Consider the following 19,097-nt stretch of genomic DNA (forward strand, 5'->3'; position numbering starts at 1 on the left):
TGTCTGCACAATGAGATTGTAAGACCCATCATTCCACGGTTCAAGGCCCATTTGCTCAGCACCCTCCCCTCAGCTAGTTGTTAGGAATAAATCTGAAGTATGAACAATTCAGGAAAATATGATGAAATTATACATAGAGAAATAGAGGGGGGGAAAACATGGAAAATCATTTCACGAGCACAGTAATGCAAAGGAAAAACACTTTGAAAGACATCAGAACTTTGACCAATGCTGTGACTAAACAGGATTTCAGAGGATGATGGGCAAGGAAGGCGTGGCTCCTGATGCTGAGCACACAGGTACAGAATGAGGCACCTACTCTCACATGCGGCCGATATCTCAGCTTGTTTGGCTTAACTACATTTCTTTGTTACCAGGCAGTCTGGACTCTTTCCCAAAGAACCTCCCTCTTATCCCTTAGTATCAGTGTTCTGATACTGTATTTGATTTGTCCATTGAGACCATCACCCTCTCCCTGCTTCCCCATGACCCTGCTTCTACCCCCAAAATATTTGTTTGATTTAGAAAGACACAGGCTTTCAAAAAAAAAAGTATGTGCTAACATTAATTATTTTCTCCTCTAATTTTCAATGAATCCATGAGCTCATTCACATTTGCTCCCTCCATTGGAATATACCAGAAACCAGAGACAATATTTTCCAAGTGCTGGCTTTTGAGTCACAGAAACTGGGTTCAAATTCTGGCCCTGCCATTTCCACCTGTGTGGCCTTGGACAAATTACTTAAACTCCTGAGGCCTTAGGGCATATAAATAAATCGAGGAAGAACTTAACTGAAAAGAAATGCTAAGAAAACTGTAAAATCAATTTGGCAGAAACCACAATAATATCAAAATGGACATGTGACCTGGACATATATGCATATGTTTACATACATGTATAGATGTGAGTATGTGTGTCTGTATACATATATCTATATTTATATATCTATATCTATATCTATATCTATATCTATATCTATATCTATATCTATATCTATATCTATATCTATATCTATATCTATATCTATATCTATATCTATATCTATATCTATATCTATATCTATATCTATATCTATATCTATATCTATATCTATATCTATATCTATAGTGTACATATAAACATAAGTTAGTGAACTACAGGGAGATAAGGGAAACAATAAATAAAGGAACAAGATGATCACATAAGACAAAATAGACAACTGTGATTATGTAAAATTGATAAGCTTTCACACTAGATAGGCTAGAAAGAGAAACCATTGATTGAGAAAATTGTTTGCATCAAATATCCCTGATGAGGGAATCTTTCCTTAATGGATAAGTGGTTATAGGATAGGAACAGATAGTTTTCAAAAGAAGAACTGCAAACTATAAACAATCATATAAAAAACTATTTCAAATCAGAAATAATAATAAAAGAAAAATAAACCAAAACATTTCTGAGTTTTCACCTCCAACCCAGCAAATTGGCAAAAAAAATGATCTAGATTATGAATAGTCAGTGTCAAGAGACTGGAAAATAGAGGAACTTTGCTACACTGATGGTGGGGATGTGAATTGATCCAACCATTCCAGATAGAAATTTGTAATCATGTGAAGAAAGTGGCTAAAATGTCTACACACTTTTACTAGAAGCTCTAAAGGTGGTCAAATACATAAAGAAGTTCCCATCCAATTTTTTATGCAGGTAAAGAACTGAAAACAAGGAAGATCGTCAATGATTTAGGAATGTCTGAACAAGTTATGGTGCCTGAATGTAAGGGATAATTATTGTACTAGAAGATATGATACCTGAGGAATTCAGAGAAGCTCAAGAAGATACATGAACTGATGCGAAGCCATGAACACAACAATCACAAGATTTAATAACAAGTAAAAGAAACAATAACAAAGAAACAAAATGTGTAATTTTCACAATCGAGCTTGACCCAGTAGAAAAAAAATACACGTAGTGCACCTCTCTCTTTCCTATAAAGAAGTGGGAAATGGTGGACGTGGCACGTCGCCTCTACACACACCCTTGTTTGGTGTGTTGGTTAGTATCACTGATCTACTTCTCTCTCTCTCTCTCTCTCTCTCTCTCTCTCTCTCTCTCTCTCTCTCTCTCTCTCATTTTGGAGATAAGATGGTGAAAGAATGGATCTTTTAATGCTTTCCAAACTGTGTCACCTCTAGAACAGAATTTTCCATGTGAAAAGTTCTGGTCCATTCACTCTTTCCAGGTTGATTTGCATGTCATTTCTACTTCCTCACACAGCACATGTATTACCAAAGTGTTAAAATACAAATGCTGTTCAACTTTCAGGGACATTAACAATATGACATTATACAGCTCCCTGAAAATTTAATTTTTCTTTTGTCTGCTTCTTGTTCTCCTTCCAGTTTCATCTTTATATACTCTTGGGATAATCTGGCTTGGTTGAGTCTCATGCAAAACTTTATGCCCATCCATTTTTCCACCAATTTCTCTTCCTTACTGTGTTAAGCAATATTATTCATAATTTTTCACTTATTTTTATTTTTTTCAAATACTATTGCTCTTGGATACTATATGACTGCTTGGTTAGGAAATCGATTATTCACTGCCTCAGATAGTCTCAGAATTTCTTTGGCCTTTTTGTTGTGGCATTTTTTTTAATAATACTTAAAATTCAATAGAAAATGATTCATATCTATGGCTTCTCCTTTAATGTTGATTTTTGATGTCTTAGCATCAGTATCTTGTTTGAATAGCTCAGATTAGATATTTTATTACTAATCATAAGTTCATGTTCTCATCTTTCTTTCCTTCTAACTCTGCCCTGATCTTGACCGTTGCTCTAAAGGAAAGCTGATCTGACTCCATACAGACAGCTGATTCAGGAAAGGCTCCCTAAATAAGTACAGTCAGGTCATGTCTGGTAAAATACAATCAACTTCATTTAGTCCAAACACACATAAAGTGCTAGAGAAATATTAGCTCTTGTTATTTCTAGGGCAGGGAGGTGGTGCTGTGAAGAGGGAGCCCAGACCTCAGAGTCAGGAATACCTGTATTCAAATCTTGCCTCAAGCACTTGCTAGTCATATGTATTGGTCCAGTCATTAATTACTCTTAGCCTTACAGTTTCCTCATCTGTAAAATGGGAAATAATAATAGTACCTACCCTAAAGGGTTATTTTGAGGATCAGAAGAGATAACATACCAGAAGGCTTTGGAAGTCTTAAAACACCATGCACATGGTAGTTATTTATCAATTTTATGAAAATTATTTACTGACCTTAAAATCTTTTTAAACAGAAATAATCATCCATAACACTCCTAAGTAAATCCAGTCAGGTTAAAAGAAGAAAAAAAAATCCACAGGCAATCGAGAGCTTAGACCAACTGAAGAGCCTATAAAGTGTCCCTGGCAAAGACACAACACATCAATATAACTTTGCCTTGGAGAAAACAAAACAGTTTGCTTGCCTCCTGTGATTTTCCTATATGGAAACTGCTTCAAAAGCAGATCCAGTTGTCACAGTAGGATGTGACAAGGCAGAGCTTTGCCATATCTGTTGGGAGGGGGACAAGCAAGACAAAATTGCTGGGGAGAAGCTGATGAAGGCCCTGAAGTTTCATGAAGCCAGGGCCAAGTTTTGTTTTGCTTTCTGAAGCAGAGCTCTGGCTTTAACAGCCTTCTTGGGATGGGCCTCGTGTGAGGGAGCCTGGCTACCAGCACCTATGGGGGTGTGACTCATCTACAAAGAAGATAGGATTCCCTTTGCTCCAGACTTCTAAAGTATCAACCCTGCAGTCATAATGTATCTGGAAAAATTAAGTGGGTGGAAATGGACCTAGATAGGGTGTTTTAACCAATGAACTTTTCTACTAAGGGCTACAGTAAAGGGAGCTAATGGGTGGTAAAAAGGAAGAACTAAGGTGATTATGTGGGGTAAAAAATAATGAACCTGCTGTGGGCTGCAGGGTCCTAAATACTTCACTACTCCAGGGGCCATGTGAGCTCCTTGACATGGGGACTCAGTGCACCTGTGCAGAATTGGAGCCAGCCACTTCTCGTGTCCATAGGATATGAATGAGGACTAGACTTGTCAGTCACTCGACAAGAATTTATTCCGGGCTTCCTGTGTTCCAGGAGCTGTACTATGTACTGCTAATACAAAGAAAGTTATACGCTAGCCCCGACAACCAAGGAACTGTTAGTCTAATGATTTCATTGGTGATTGGTTTAGGGAGTGCCCAAAGAGCAACCTCATTTACTAATGAGCAGCTAGGTACAGTGGATAGAGTGGGGTCAGGAAGACCTGAGTTCAAATCTGGCTTCAGACATTTATGGCTGTGTGACTCTGGGCAAGTCACTTGACCTCTGTCTGCCCTAGTTTCCTCCTCTGTAAAATGCATTGAGCATTAAAAAGAATCTCTCCGGGGTTTTGTGAGAATAAAATAAGATAATATTTTTTAATGCTTACCACAGAATCTAGAACATAGTTGTCACTATATAAATGCTGATTCCCTTCCCTAATAATTAGCATGTACACAGTGCTTTAAGGTTTGCAACACATACGCATATATGTATACACACATATACATATATGTGTAATATGTATCAAATGATATATATATGTATATATACATATATATACATGTGTGTGTGCATGTGCGCAAGTATGTGTGTGTGTGTGGACACACACACATACATGCATGCACACAAAACCTCATTTGATCTCCACAATAACCCTGTGAGGTAAATGGTATTATTCTCCCCATTTTACAGTTAAGGAAACTGAGGCTGAGAGAGATGAAATGACCTGCCCATAGTCACATAGTGATAGTATGAGGTAGAATTTGAACTCAGATCTTCCTTGCTCCAGGACCAGTGTTCCATCCACTATTCTACCTACCTACCTATTACAGGTCAGTGCCTTCTCTACAACTTAGAATTTTAGAGAAATGGTTCAGAACCTTTACTGTATTATAAGGCATCTTTGGGTAGCCCATGAAGTCTATGGATTCTCAGAATACAGTCCTTAAATGGATAAAATAAAACTCAAAGGAAATGAGGTATATTGAAATATAGCAGGCCGGTTTTCTTATTTTAGAGCCCAGACAATGTATCCTTGTCTTACAGAGTTGCCTTAGAACTTCGAGAATTTACCAATCAGAGACAGTCTAGTTATTTTTCCACACTGAAGCCTTTGAAGTAATTCAAGATTGCTTCTATGTTCTGCTGCAGCCTTCTCTTCTCTAGAACACACATGCCCTGTTACTTCAACTGAAATGAATGTGCTGTAAACTCCAGACATTTCACCATTCTCATTGTTCTTCTCTGGACGCCCTGCAGGTGATCAATGCCCTTCTTAAAATGTGGTTCCCAAAGCAGAAAATAATATACAGGCTGTGCTAGGAACAGAATAAAGTTCTGGGGGACTCTCATCTCCCTAGCTCTGCATCCGATTCTTGATATGCCTCGAGGCGACATTGCCCTTCTTAGCTGCATTATCATAGTACTACAATGTGAAGCTGGCTGTGCGCTGCAACCCCAGATTCTGATCTGACAAATTTCTGTATATCCAAACTCTTCACATCTTCTACTTGTGAAATTGATTTTTTTTTAAATCTACATATATGACTTTACATTGATCCCTATTCATTTTTTCAGCGTATTTGATTCAGCCCAAGGTTTTAGTCAATCAAGAGGTGTTTTTGTTTGATTTGCTCTTCTTTCTTTTTTTATCTTACTCTGCCACTGGTGTTCTTTTTTTTTTTTTAAAGAATAATAACCGATTACATTTTATTTTATTTTTTTATTTTTAGGCAATTGGAGTTAAGTGACTTGCCTCGGGTCACACAGCTAATACGTGTCAAGTGTTTGGTCTGAGGCCAGATTTGAACTCAGGACCTTCTGATTTCAAGGCCAGTGCTCTATCCACTGTGCCACCTAGCTGCCCTGCACTCTGTTCTTTACTCTTCCATTTGGAGCTATTTTCTAATTGGATCATTGCTCCATTTGTGTCACTTATCTATAAAAGAACAACAGAATTATTTTTTCCACTGTTCTAAAGAGATTTGTTTATATCCCCCTCAACCCTATAGCCATTTATTTCTTAATGCATTTGCTAACATTACAATGATCAAAACATAATGCAAAGAAACAGGAGACATTATCTGCTTTCAAATAATTATATTGGGATAGTTCCAATAAGTCACACGTATGCGCACATTATATAAACCAGTGCAAATCTGTAAAAGCGCACCCCCCCATCATCCCATCACTTCAGTCCCTTCTGAGTTCCAGAGAATAGCTCCTTTCTTTCACATATATTTTGGACCGTTTTACCAAATATAGAAATTGTGGCTTTGATGGCTTATCTACCCACAGATGACAAATTACAGGAGGAAAGCATCTTTTCAAATAGTTGGAGAGAAAGATACGGTGATTCCTTGGATCTGCACAAATGGTTATTTAGTGGTATCCATAAACATCAGCATCTTTCAACACACATCTTTTTTTTTTAACAGTTACACAGGATGAGCCTGTTTTTTTTTTCTGACAACACTTGTGTCTCTACTTAGAATCATAAATTTAAAAGGATTTTAGAGGTTATTTATTCCAATTCCATTACCAAGGGCCACAAATGAAAGTTGACTTGCCCACATTCATACAGGTAGAAAATAGGAATTTGAACCCAGGTCTTCTGACTCCAAATCCCTTTTACTACATGCACCATACTGCACCCAAACGATTTGAATATTTTAAAACAGCTCCAAAGCTATTTAAGTAAACTTCAAGATGATAAGAACAACAACAACAACAAAAAGAACTTTGTTGTTCAAAACCTGCCTTCCATTGTTAAAAATGTTCTAGCTTTGGTGCTATTATCTCTATAAGTTGTTCTCATAAGGCACACTCCATCTACTGGACTGTGTGATCCCACCAATAGAGTCAAATAAGCACCTTACAACCACTGTCAAAACCAGGAGCCATTCTTGGAGGATGCATTTCAATAACAAGTAACAGTTGAGAAAATTGGGGTTGTTCTCACCGGGAAAGTCAATTTTGCCATGGTCTAATTGATGTTTCTTAGCACACAAGGAAGCCTGATCAAATTAAAATAGACAAACTTTTCCCATTGGCAAAGGAAAAAAATTCACCCTAAAGAGATGACCTAATTTATTGCATAGGAAATGAGGAGCAGGTAGGAAAGTGATGCAGAGAGAGGAGTGCTTTTCATCCCAAGACCAGAACACACACTGAAGCGATTACCAAGGAGGGCCCTTGAAGTTGGCAAAATCAATTTGTTCAAGAGATAGAGGAACTAGAGAGAGAGCTGATGATGAAGGGCTACAGGGAGAAAGCAGTAAATTAAAATCACAGAGTGGGTTGAGGGTTCATTTGGTCACCATGTTCCTCAAATTCCTTACGCTTCTATAAATCCAGAAATACGGCAGTAGGAAATTGAAATATAAGTGAATGGGGGTTGAATTCTGAAACACCAGTATGTGGGATTAAATTCATAATTATTTTCCATTGCCTAGGAGAGATCTTTTTCCCCATAAATTTGGAAGTAAGAAATTAAGTTGAAGCAAATTAGTCGTAACCACCCAGAAAGCTGGACTCATGGAAACACTTTGCAGGGAAACACCAAGAGTTCATTTCCGTTCTGTCTGTCAAGTCCAGCACATTGAGAGGACTGAAGAATGAATGGGTCTCCTCGCTCCCAAATCAGGAAAAAGCCTTTTTGTAGCCTCGTGACTATGCCAGATGAGCCAAAAGTTACTCAGCAGCATCCATAACCATCAGCATCTTTCAACAAGGGTTTTTGTTTTTGTTTTTTTAATTTTTCTCTTGTATTCCTTCTGGAAACACTACCATCTTCTCTATAGCCTTGTAGTAAAGACTTTTTTTTTCTTTAAAGCATGGGTGACAAGTGAAACATCCCCTTTGCTTCTTCCCAGCCAGGTGAAGACTGAAGTGAGACTGACGTGCATAGGACACACAGCAAGAATTGTTGGCGTTCAGATTTTCCACTAAGACCTAAACAATTATTATTGCAGAGAGACTTGCACCAACTGGGAACATTGGGAGAGCATGACAGAAAGTTTCCAATGTCCGCTTGGAGATTAGCTGAGCAGAGAGAGGATTCAGGCGAAACCTGCCTCACTGTGACTACGTGATGAACTACTGCCACAGGCTCTTTCTTCCTCATGGCTGGATGCCCAGTCTTTAGAAGAGATATATTGCCTCATCTTCCAGGCATTCTGATTAAATCTTTAATATCTATCAATCAATAAGTATTTCTTAAAGACTTGCTATGTTCCAGGCACTGTTCTAAGCACAGGGAACACAATGAAAGACATAAATACAGTCCCTGCCTTCAAGGAATTCATATTCTTTTGGGGAAATCAACATAAAAATAATTCTACACTTGTGAGATATAGAGAGAGTAGATGGAAGATAAATTGGGAGGGGAAGGCACTAGAAGCTGGAGGGATGGGGAGAAGCCTCTTCCGGATGTGAGGTTTAAAATGGAAAGGTGGGGAAAATAAACAACAAGGGTCTTGGGTTCTTCACCTGGCCTTTTATCAGGCATGTAAATAGGTAAGGGCCCCAAGGGATGCTTGCTCCCTCATCCCAAAGGACATACACTGGGCCCTTGGCCCCTACTTCCTAGCTCCAGCAGCACCCAGTCAAGCCTTCTCTTCTCTCTTCTTGGTCTTCCTTTCCTTCTTTTTTTCTTTCTCCTTTTGTCCCACTAAGGCAGAAATTGTCATTAAAAACCACTGGAATTTATTATCATAAATATATATTGTTAAAAAGAAACATCTAGAGAGAGTCTGGAGAGGTAAAGGGGAGATCTTACTCTCTGTTTACATTTGGGCAAGCCAGATAACTTCTCTGGCATCTGTCCATCTGAAGACAAGTCCCAGAAAAGCCCATCGCCAGATGTCTGGACACTAGACAATGAGTTCTTTTCACCATGAAGCCTCAGAAGAATGGCAAAAAATGCAAATTGGCACCCATTCCTATGAAGTTCCGTACTCTTCTGCAGTGATAGTGACTGAAAGGTGGAGGGAGGTGCGAAGGGGGATCAAATCTGCCCAATGATGAGACCCTCTGTAAAAATGACCTTATTGAGACTCCGTATGCTCAGTCTTTATCAATAACCAAAAAGTGGACACACCATTGAAGGGACTCAAATATAGCAATAAAAACTGCTCCTATTTACATGGTGCTTTAAAATTGTTAAAGCTCTTCACATACATTATGCCATTTGAACATTATAATGCACAATGAGGTAGAAATTGCATTTTTTTATTATCCATATTTTATAAACGAGGAAGTAAGCTCCAAGTAGTTGTGACACAACCATGATCACCGAAATAAGAAGTCTATAAAACTACAACGCAAGCTAGGTCTTCCTCAGTCTAAGTCAAGTATTCCGTTCATGACAAGATGTTGACATCCACATTAAGAAGGAAAGATGGTGCAGGGGAAAGAGCTTCGGACATAGATTCAGGGGACATGTATTCAAATCCCATCTATACACTCTGGGCAACTTTGGACAAGTCATTTAACTTCTAAAACTATTTCATCCTTTTTTAAAACAAGGAGGTTGAACTATATGACTTCTAAGGCACCTTACAGCTCTAAAGTTATGATCCTATGAGGTTTTTTTGTTTGTTTTGTTTTTTTGGTGAGGCAATTGGTGTTAAGTGACTTGCCCAGAGTCACACAAGCTCTAGTGAGTATTATATGTCTGAGGCCAGATTTGAACTCAGGTCCTCCTGACTCCAGGTCCTGTCCTCTATCCACTGTGCCACCTAGCTGCCACATTTTTTTTTTGATCCTATGATATTCTTGCTACAAATAAAGTCAGATTATACAAGCAACAAATGAAGGAATGGCTCACAGATTCTCCTCAGAGAGATGAGGAAAACAAGTGGTGGAGATATTATCGTCTTCCTAGCAAAGGCAGCAACAAACGGCATTTCAGGCACCTCTTTGCCATCTCACCATGGATCACACCCATCACGTATAAACAAACAGATCACCATGAAGTTCACTGTGGCGAACGTCCCAACGTCTATTCATGAGGATGAAGATCAGTGAAGACACTGACAAAATGCTCTAATGGAAATCAACATATAACAAGATAGAAAAGGAATTCTATGTGGAAGTGGCCTCAGGGAATATGGCAAAAAATCTTGGAAATAAGTGTGAGATCCAGAACTTACCAAAAAGCATAGCTGAACACTGTTGGATCATTGATATTTTCTTCAAGTGGTTCTAGCTTCTACATTGCCTTCTACTCAGGTATTCCTTGCCACCTTGTCCTATTAGAGCTCATGGTACGCCTAACCTCTAAATGCCATTCACTTTTTACCCATTTGTTGCTGAATAGATCGAGAGAAAGTCACTTAATTGTGCTGACTAGGTCTTCTGTAAGTCATATGTATAATCTATATTTGATTTGATGACCTTTCCTCAGTCCTCATTCTTCTTGACTGCTCTGAAGCATTGGAGCCTGTTGACCATCTCCTACTGAATATTCCTGTTCTGTGGCTTCCCATGACACTGGATTCTCTTTGTTCTCCTGTTTGTCTTCTCATAATCTCAGTTGGATCATCATCCATACTTGACCACCAACTTCTGAATTGAGTCCTCATGTTCATCTATTGTCTTTTAAAAATAATTTTATATCTTTAGCTTCCTTACATTTTCCCCTGCGTCCCTCTCTCTACCCACTCTACTTTCTCTCTCAATGACCATCACCTAATGATTATGACTCTCAGGTCTATTTATATAGAGCTTGTCTCCTCCTACTTTTCTTTCTCCTCCTTTTCCTCTTCTTTCTCCTTCTCCTCTTCCTCCCTCCTCTTCCTTTACCTCCTCCTCCTCCTCATGATCTTTTCAGTCTGGCATCATGAACTGACTGTAAACACCTTGTAAAATTGCTGTCCCATAGACATCTCAAACTCAATATTTTCAAAACTGAATTCAATATCTTTCTCCTCAAACCTTCCCATTCTACAAAACCTCACTGCTACTATCAAAGGCAATGCCATCCATGTATTATTTCAAGTCTATAACCTTAGGATAAAACCAGGAGCCTACTTCATACAGTCATCATCCTTGACTGACCTAATGCAATGGTCTCCTACTGGCTCTCCCTGCCCCATTCAGTTCACATCCATCCTTCACTCAGCTGCCAAAGTGACTTTCCTAAAACACAAATTTGATGACATCACAATTTTAATCAATAAAATCCAATTCTCCTATTGGGATAAATTTAAAACAAAATTTAAGGCTTTTTAAAACCAGACCCCTACTTACCTTTCCAGCCTTATCACATGTTCCCCTTCTGACATTCTGCAGCCCAATGAACCCTGTGCATGATAGTTCCTCCTCGCTTCTATCTTCTGGCTTCCTTCAAGATTTAAATCTTATTTTCCTGAAGATAGTTTTCCTGGTCTCACGTGATGATACTGTCTCTCTATGAGATTATCTATCATTTATCTTAGAAAACAGATAAATATATAGATAGGTATGTGATAATATATAGTTATCTATATATCTATAGATAAATATCCGTATCATCTATGCATGTCTCTATGTATTTAGATATATCTATATCTATCTCTCCGAATATAAATATCTAGATACCTAGATCTTGTTTTTACATAATGTTTTCACATTGTCTCTCCAATTTAAATGCAAGCTACCTTAGGGTAGGAAAGGTTTTGCTCTTCTTTTTATCACCAATGCTTAGCATAGTGACTGACACCTAAGAAATTAGTATATGCTGATTGAGTTGTAAATGACTCAAAATTTCTCTCTAACACTATAAGATATAAGAGTTCCCTAGACCGATGAATTGATACGTCCAGGACCTATTAACATCATTTAGGTTGGTGTAAAAACAGGCTAGCCAAAAAATAAGCATCACATATCCATGAAGAAAATAGAGGAGTTTTCATATCATCAGAGAAAGCAAGGGAAGAAGGAAGGAAGTAGGGAACAAAGAAAGGAAGGAAAGGAGGGAAGGAGGGAGAGAGGAAGAGAAGGGTAGAGGAAGGAAGGAGGGAGAGAGGAAAGGAAGTAGGAAGGTAGGAAAGAAAGAAGGGAGGAAGGGAAGGGTAGAGGAAGGAAGGAGGCATGAAAAGGGAAAGCAAAGAGGGAGGAAGGAAGAAAACAAGTATTCATTAAATACCTATTAGGTGTGAAGCACAGGTTTAATTGCCTTACAAATATCTCATTTGATATGGTGATAGCCAAGTTATGATTTTAGATTGACTGCAGTTAAATGTAGTTAAAGAGAGTCATCATCAGTCTTCAAAGTCTATTAAGTTATGGGACAATCCTGATTTCACCACTAGAGACACTGAGGCAGAAAGACTGCAGAGTTTGGCAAGGTTGCATACTCACCAGCAGGAGTTCTGGAACTAGAGCTCAGATTTCTGAATTCTCAACCCTGAACATGTTCTAGCATGAATTGATGTAGAACTCTGTCATCTTATTAAAGATACACATCATAGGATATAAGCTGCTTGAGGGCAGGGACTATTTCATTTTATCTTTTTAATCTCAAATACTCAGTAAAGTATCAGGCATATAGAAGACACCGATTTATTCCCTCTCCTTCTCAGTGTTCTCTCCTCCATACTCCAGTACTTTGCATTGACTTTGTATATAATTCATATCTACTCATATGGGCACATGTTCTTAAGCTCCTTGAGGAAACAGACTATTTTTGTCTTTGCCTTTCGCTCCTCAATAACTAACATAATGCTGACACACAGTAGGTACTTCATAAATGCCTGAATTGAATTGAGTTATATCATCTGGTTCCCTCCCATTCAGAACCTTCCTCACTCTTTAACCCAATCTTATTTTACTTTCTGTGAAGAATATAGCCTGCTCTGGCATTTCCCTATTTTGCTGCAGATGTAAGGTAATCTGGATGCTTCATGAATTCCTCTTTGCTGGCAATTAGGTTTGCCATCCTGATTTTAAGCAACATTTCCTTTATTGGTTTTTATCTAATATGAGATGCATTTCCTATCAATTGGATAGGGTATTTAACAGATCAGAGGTGTTTTTTTTTAATTTTTAAAGCCAGTCACATTGTTTTTTTCCCCATTATTTACTATTCTTTGTGATGTTGTTTATTTGAAAAGCTAGATGTCTCACTCCTCAGTCATCCAAGTCATTCTTCTAAATAATAAAAAAAAAATCTGGACTCACTTAACTTCATTTCAAAGACTTTCCTACATGAAACTAAATGGTATGTTCTGTATTTTTCTGTATTAATCCATGATTTAACTTTAAATAGTAGTGTTATGTTGCCTTTCTAAAGTCTGTGGGACCTCTCCTGAAGTGAACAAGGTTATAAAAATAAATGTTAAATTACACGAATGCTAAAGTTCCTCTCATTTCCTTATTATAAGCACTCTGGACTCAATTGTTTGGCTTTTGATCCTTATCATTTTAGACTCATCAGTGCTGCAGTCTCTGTGATTCCAAAAGGAAGGCTATCATAGATTTCAGCATGCCTACATTGGTCCAAGAACTGGCTTAGAACTTACTGATCTCTTCTTTGATGTAGGATATCTCCATAAATATGTTGGTAGTCTAGACTTTTCTTCATGAAAGCAGTGACATAATTTTCTGGTCATTTATTCATTCTATAAGCCTTAATCAAGGGTCATTTTGTACCAGACCCTCTGTTTTGTGTAGAGGTATATATCCAAAACACTACCACGCAGCTGTGAACCATCAGTTCTGGGTTGTTCTTCATCTATTTTCAAAGAGGAACAGTGACATCATGGTTTATGTCTTCACTTGTCCCTGGGTTGAATTTTAGTGAAGCAAAGTTGTGCAAAGTCATCTGCCTCACTCTCCCTTCCTGAGTCATTGAAGTCCACTGGCAGGACAAAAGTCAAGGTGTCTGGCAATGGCCCAGGATTTGGTGAATGACTGGCATATTCAATGCCTCTAACTGTCTATTCCAGCCACTTTCATGGCCTTTGGAATACATTGTTCTCATCCACCCATCCACCCGAGGAAGTCTTCACATGCTTGAGGTAGACATCCCCCTAACTCACCAATGGTCTGAGGCCTGTCAATTACACTCAACCTGGTTTAGCCCATCTGTCAAAATGGTTTAATGAGGTGTGGCTGCTGTGCATGCTACAGCTTCTTAGAGCCACAGCTGGCCTCTGAGATCAGATCATAATACACTAGACTTAGAGCTGTAAATGACCTCAGGGTTCATCAAGTCCTATCTCACTTTAGAGAGGAAAATAATGGAGGTGCAGAGAAGTTAAATTACTTACCCAAAGGCTTGAAGTTAGGGAAAAGCAGAGTCAGGATTTGAATTCAGGTCCATCATCTCCCTCATTCTTTCAATAGTACCATAGTGCCTCTTCAAGATAAAGGCAGTCAATTCAACTTAACAAGGCTTCATGAAGAGCCTTCTCCATGCCAGGATAAGTGCTTAGGGTGAAGGCTTCCAAAGAAAAGATGAAAAAAAGTCTCTACCCTCAAGGAGTTTATATTCTCTTGGATTTATAAACATAAATATAAGGCAAACTAGAGTGTGAAACTTGCTGAGAAGTACAAAAAGGCCATATAAATAAAGGGCTGCTAGATTCACCAGAGTCTGGGAAATCTGGGAAGTCTTCATGAAGGAGGTGCCCTTTTATCCAGAACTGAAAATATATTCCCCAGTAGTGACCCAACTTGATTTCCTCTTGTTGCTGATGCATTTCAAAAAGGAAATACTTAAATTTAAGGCTACAATGAGCTATTCTGTGATTTAAACCTAAAGAGGTAAATATCAGATAATTTTCCAAGACAAAAATGGTCAAGTGATAGGATAAAAAAGTTCAAAATCAGAAATGTAAACTGTAAGCAACCCAATAAAATATTAGTCCAAACAGCTAACAAAAGGAAAAATGCAAATAAAATCATATTGTAGCATGAGGGAGCAGAAAGAATGGATCATCACCCCCAGACAAGTTTTCATTGTAAGGTGAGGGTTAGGCTTTATGAAATTAGACTCTTAGTCATTGGCTAGCAAAGAATCATGTTCCTGGTGAGCTTTTAAAAAGAGAGACGCAATCTCTATGGGGCAAAAAGCTAATAGTTTGAGGTAAGAAATGACTGAATGTGATCCTTTGAAACTGAGGTAGTCAACTATGAAAGAACCCATTCCTTGAAAAGGAATTAATCCTTCACTCTTATGAGGGATGATGGAGAGGAGATTTCTCTATCCTCTCCCCTATTGGTCATGTTGTCTTATAGTACAGCTACTCTCCCAGTATTGTTCACTGTACTCAAAAGAGAGTTGAACCAATCAGAATAACAACAAGAAACAGCCATGTTATAGATGACCTCTGGCAGTAGAGAAGAGAGCCAACCTAAGTTGGTGAAATTGAGCTGAAGAGAAAAATGGACCCTTAGAGTCTAGATGAGATCCCAGCATTCTACAAAGACTCAATAAGAAGAGGAAAAAAATACTTTGGGCCCTAAAGCACTAGAGTTATGAATGTTGGCCACATACATGCTGCTGTGTATACTTATCTGCAGAATACTCCATCTATGGGCCCACTCTTCACACTGATTGTCTGCCTATTTATGGCAGCATGTGCCTTTAGTTTACAGAGGGAATGTTTGGCAGCTAGTGTACTTACTATTCCATGTTAGAAAATGCCTTTGTTTTGAGCTAATTTTCCCCACTGGCTGACTATTAAAGCAAGATGAACTGAGAGTATCATAAGCCCAGGGAAACTCCCCTCCACACTGGGCAACTTTAACAATGAGTCTGAATTGACTGGAGACTGAAGGGGCTGATACACAGATAAAAGAGGGAAACAGTCAAGGTTAGAGAGGCTAAGCTCATTAATCTACTGTTGGTGGACCTGGGAATTAGGACAATAATTCTGGAAAACCAAATTATGCCTTAAAAGGGACAAAATTGTTTATGTCCTTTGACCCAAGGGCAACATTACTGTACATATACATTAAATGGAGACCTGAAAGAGGGGAAAAAGCCCCATACATAACAACATACTTACAGCAACACTTTTTTGGGCCATCCAAAAATTTGAAAACAAAATGTGTACCCCCAGATTGGGGAATGGTTGTAATCGTAATGGGGAGATCATTGTACCACAAGAAATGACAAATATGAAACACTTCTGGAAACCTGAAGAGACTTGAGTGAAGTAAGGCAGCAAAATTAGCAGAATGATGAAAATTATATTCACCATGACCATAGTAATATTAAATAAAGTATCACTAAAAGAAATTCATCAAAACTGAGATCAATGCAGTTATCAACTTAAGGTCTGACTGGCAAACATACCTATAGCTCCTTGGCAGTGAGGTGGCAGACTGCTAGTTTCGGATGAAGTAACCACTACCAAATGTGGAGCACCAGTAGAGTTTGCTTAATTTCACTTATTGATTGAAAGGGAGCACCTTATGTGGGAGAAGAAGAGCATATTTCAAGTTGAGAGATTTCTTTAAAAATTAAAGCAGCAATAAAATATTGTTCCAAATAGCTAAATTCTGTAAAGCAACTCCAAATGGAATTCTTTGATAGAAAATATAACTGAATTCATGATTCATGGTAGTTAAGCTGCAAATGGAAACATTCTGTCTGAGAAAAATCACAGAATGTAGAGTTGGAAGGGGTTTCAGATGTCATCTTGTCCAACCAATAACTGAATAATAATCACCCTTAAAGCATACTCAACAAATCTCTTTACTTGAAGACCTCCATTGATGGAGAGCCAACTACCAAGGCAGCCCATTCTATTTTAGGACAAATCAAAATTTTAGAATGTTTTTTTTTTCCTGACCTCAAGGGATGGAGGCAAGCTATGTGGCAGTGTGGATAGGGCAGTAGATCTATAGCCAGGAAGACTTGAGTTCAAATCCTGTTTCAGACCTTTTTAAGTGTGTGTCTCTGGGAAAATCACTTAACCTTAATGTGTATGTTTTCTTATCTGAAAAATGGGGATAATGATAGCATCATAGCAATAATTATAGCAACAATTGCAACAATAATGATGATGATAATAACCTTTCCTCCTAGGGTCATTGTGAGGATCAAATAAGTTAACAAATGGAAAAGTTCTTTGCAAACTTTAAAGGGCTATCTATAAAATGATAGCTGTCATGATCACCAACATTATCATAATCAAGTCTTTACCTGCTTCTAACTTCCACTCATGTCTGCTGTTCCTGCCCCTTTGGGCAGGCAGAACACATAGAATTCTCTTTCATATGACAAGCCTACAGATACTTTACAGATACATATGCCATCCTCCCACCCCACCCCAATAAAAGGTATCTTCTTCTCTGGACAAAACATCATTAGTTCCTCCAACTGATCATGCCATTGCCTGGTCAGTAGTCCTGTCATCATATTGGTTGTCTTCTCTTGGACAGTTGTGGATTATCAATGCCCTTCTTTTCCATGTCCATATGTCCTACATTCTTAAAAACCTTCCTTAACCCTACTGTCTTCCTGTTATCATACTATATCTGTCCTCCCTCTTATAATCAAACTTATAGAAATTTGTTTTTTTTTACTATCACTTACTTCACAACCTATTGCAATGTGTCTTTTGATCTCCATATCTAAACAAAAGTGCTGTCTCTAAGGAAGCATTTCCTGCCCCATTCCCTCCTTAGAAACCATCAGGAGTGGTCTCACTCCTAAACTACCTTATATTTAGCAACTTTCTTTGCATATGCATTTCTTAACTTCATATTTATTAATTTATGTATTTTACATGTACTTGTTTTTCCTCATTAGAATACAAGCTCGTTGCAAATAGGGATTGTTTGAAACCTGGTAAATGTATCCTTAGTTCCTAATGAAGTATCTGCTTTCTTTATCACTAAATCCAAAAGGCTTTTCTAAGTCCTAATCTCTCTGACCTCTCTTAAGTATTAGACACTGTTGACCATCTATATTTCCCCTTAGGCTTTTTTCTATCATCATTCTCTTCCTATTGATCTGTCAATTTCTCTGGCCCATCCTTCTTAGTTTCCCTGGCCAAGTAATTGTTCATGTCCCATCTTCTCCCGATGTGTAGATACATAACAGGACACTCCATTCTCATCAGGATGATCAAACACCTAATTAAATTTGTCAAGCGCTCTCTTATATGTAGTCACAGCCGGTCACCAGAAAAATACAAATAAATCCTTATTCAAAGGCAGCGTGATTTAATGGGAAAAGCAATGGACTTGGAATCAATGGATCTGGGCTGTGACTATGCTATTTGCTACCTGTGTGACCTTTAAGAAGTCACTTAGCTTTTCTGGGCCTTAATTCACTCAGTTGTAAAATTCAGGTAGTAGACTGCATATTTCCCAAGGCCCTTTTGAGCTACATATCCTATAAACTTAGCATCCTTTTTTTTTTCTTCTTAAGGGGGCATGGACAAACACATTTTAGAAAGAATTTCATTAAAATTAATTTTCAGGTCAACCTTCAATGCACAGCAGAACTCAGTCAACCAGAAAATGCTATTTCTACAGAATTCTGATTAACTGATGCCTGATATTGGACAATTCACTTTCCCATTCTGTGAATGTTCTATCACCTCACTGCTATTTCACCAATACCTCCTCCAATTCTTGGAATTTTACCTTTTTCACTCACATAGAGTCAACATTTTCCTTTTTCCTTCAAGCCAACCTAACTTCAGGACAGGCCTCAGATTTTATGCATAGCTGAGCTGCATTTAAATTAGCTGCTTATACCTTCAGAACAATAAAAAAAAAAAAGATCAAGAGCAAAGGGTAATCTGTTACAATTTCCAGTGAAGTGGTTTTCCACATGCAACTGTAATTTAGAGGGAAGTTTAAAGGAAGGGTGACTTTTTCAAATAGGTGCATTATAATTTTTTGGGGGAAAATAATTATGAAAGATATCATGATGAAATGGATAGAAGACTGCCTTGGAGCAGGGGATTCTAGGTTCAAGTCTTACTTTTTTTATAAATATTAGTAGTTTGAGCATTGGCTGGTTGTTTCAGCAATCTGTGCTCCCAGCCAGTTCACTGAGACCTTGCATTACAAAGTTAGCAATCTGT

This window comes from Phascolarctos cinereus, unplaced genomic scaffold (genome assembly GCF_003287225.1).
Source record: "Phascolarctos cinereus isolate Bilbo 61053 unplaced genomic scaffold, phaCin_HiC Scaffold_4;HRSCAF=312, whole genome shotgun sequence".
Taxonomy (NCBI): Eukaryota; Metazoa; Chordata; class Mammalia; order Diprotodontia; family Phascolarctidae; genus Phascolarctos; species Phascolarctos cinereus.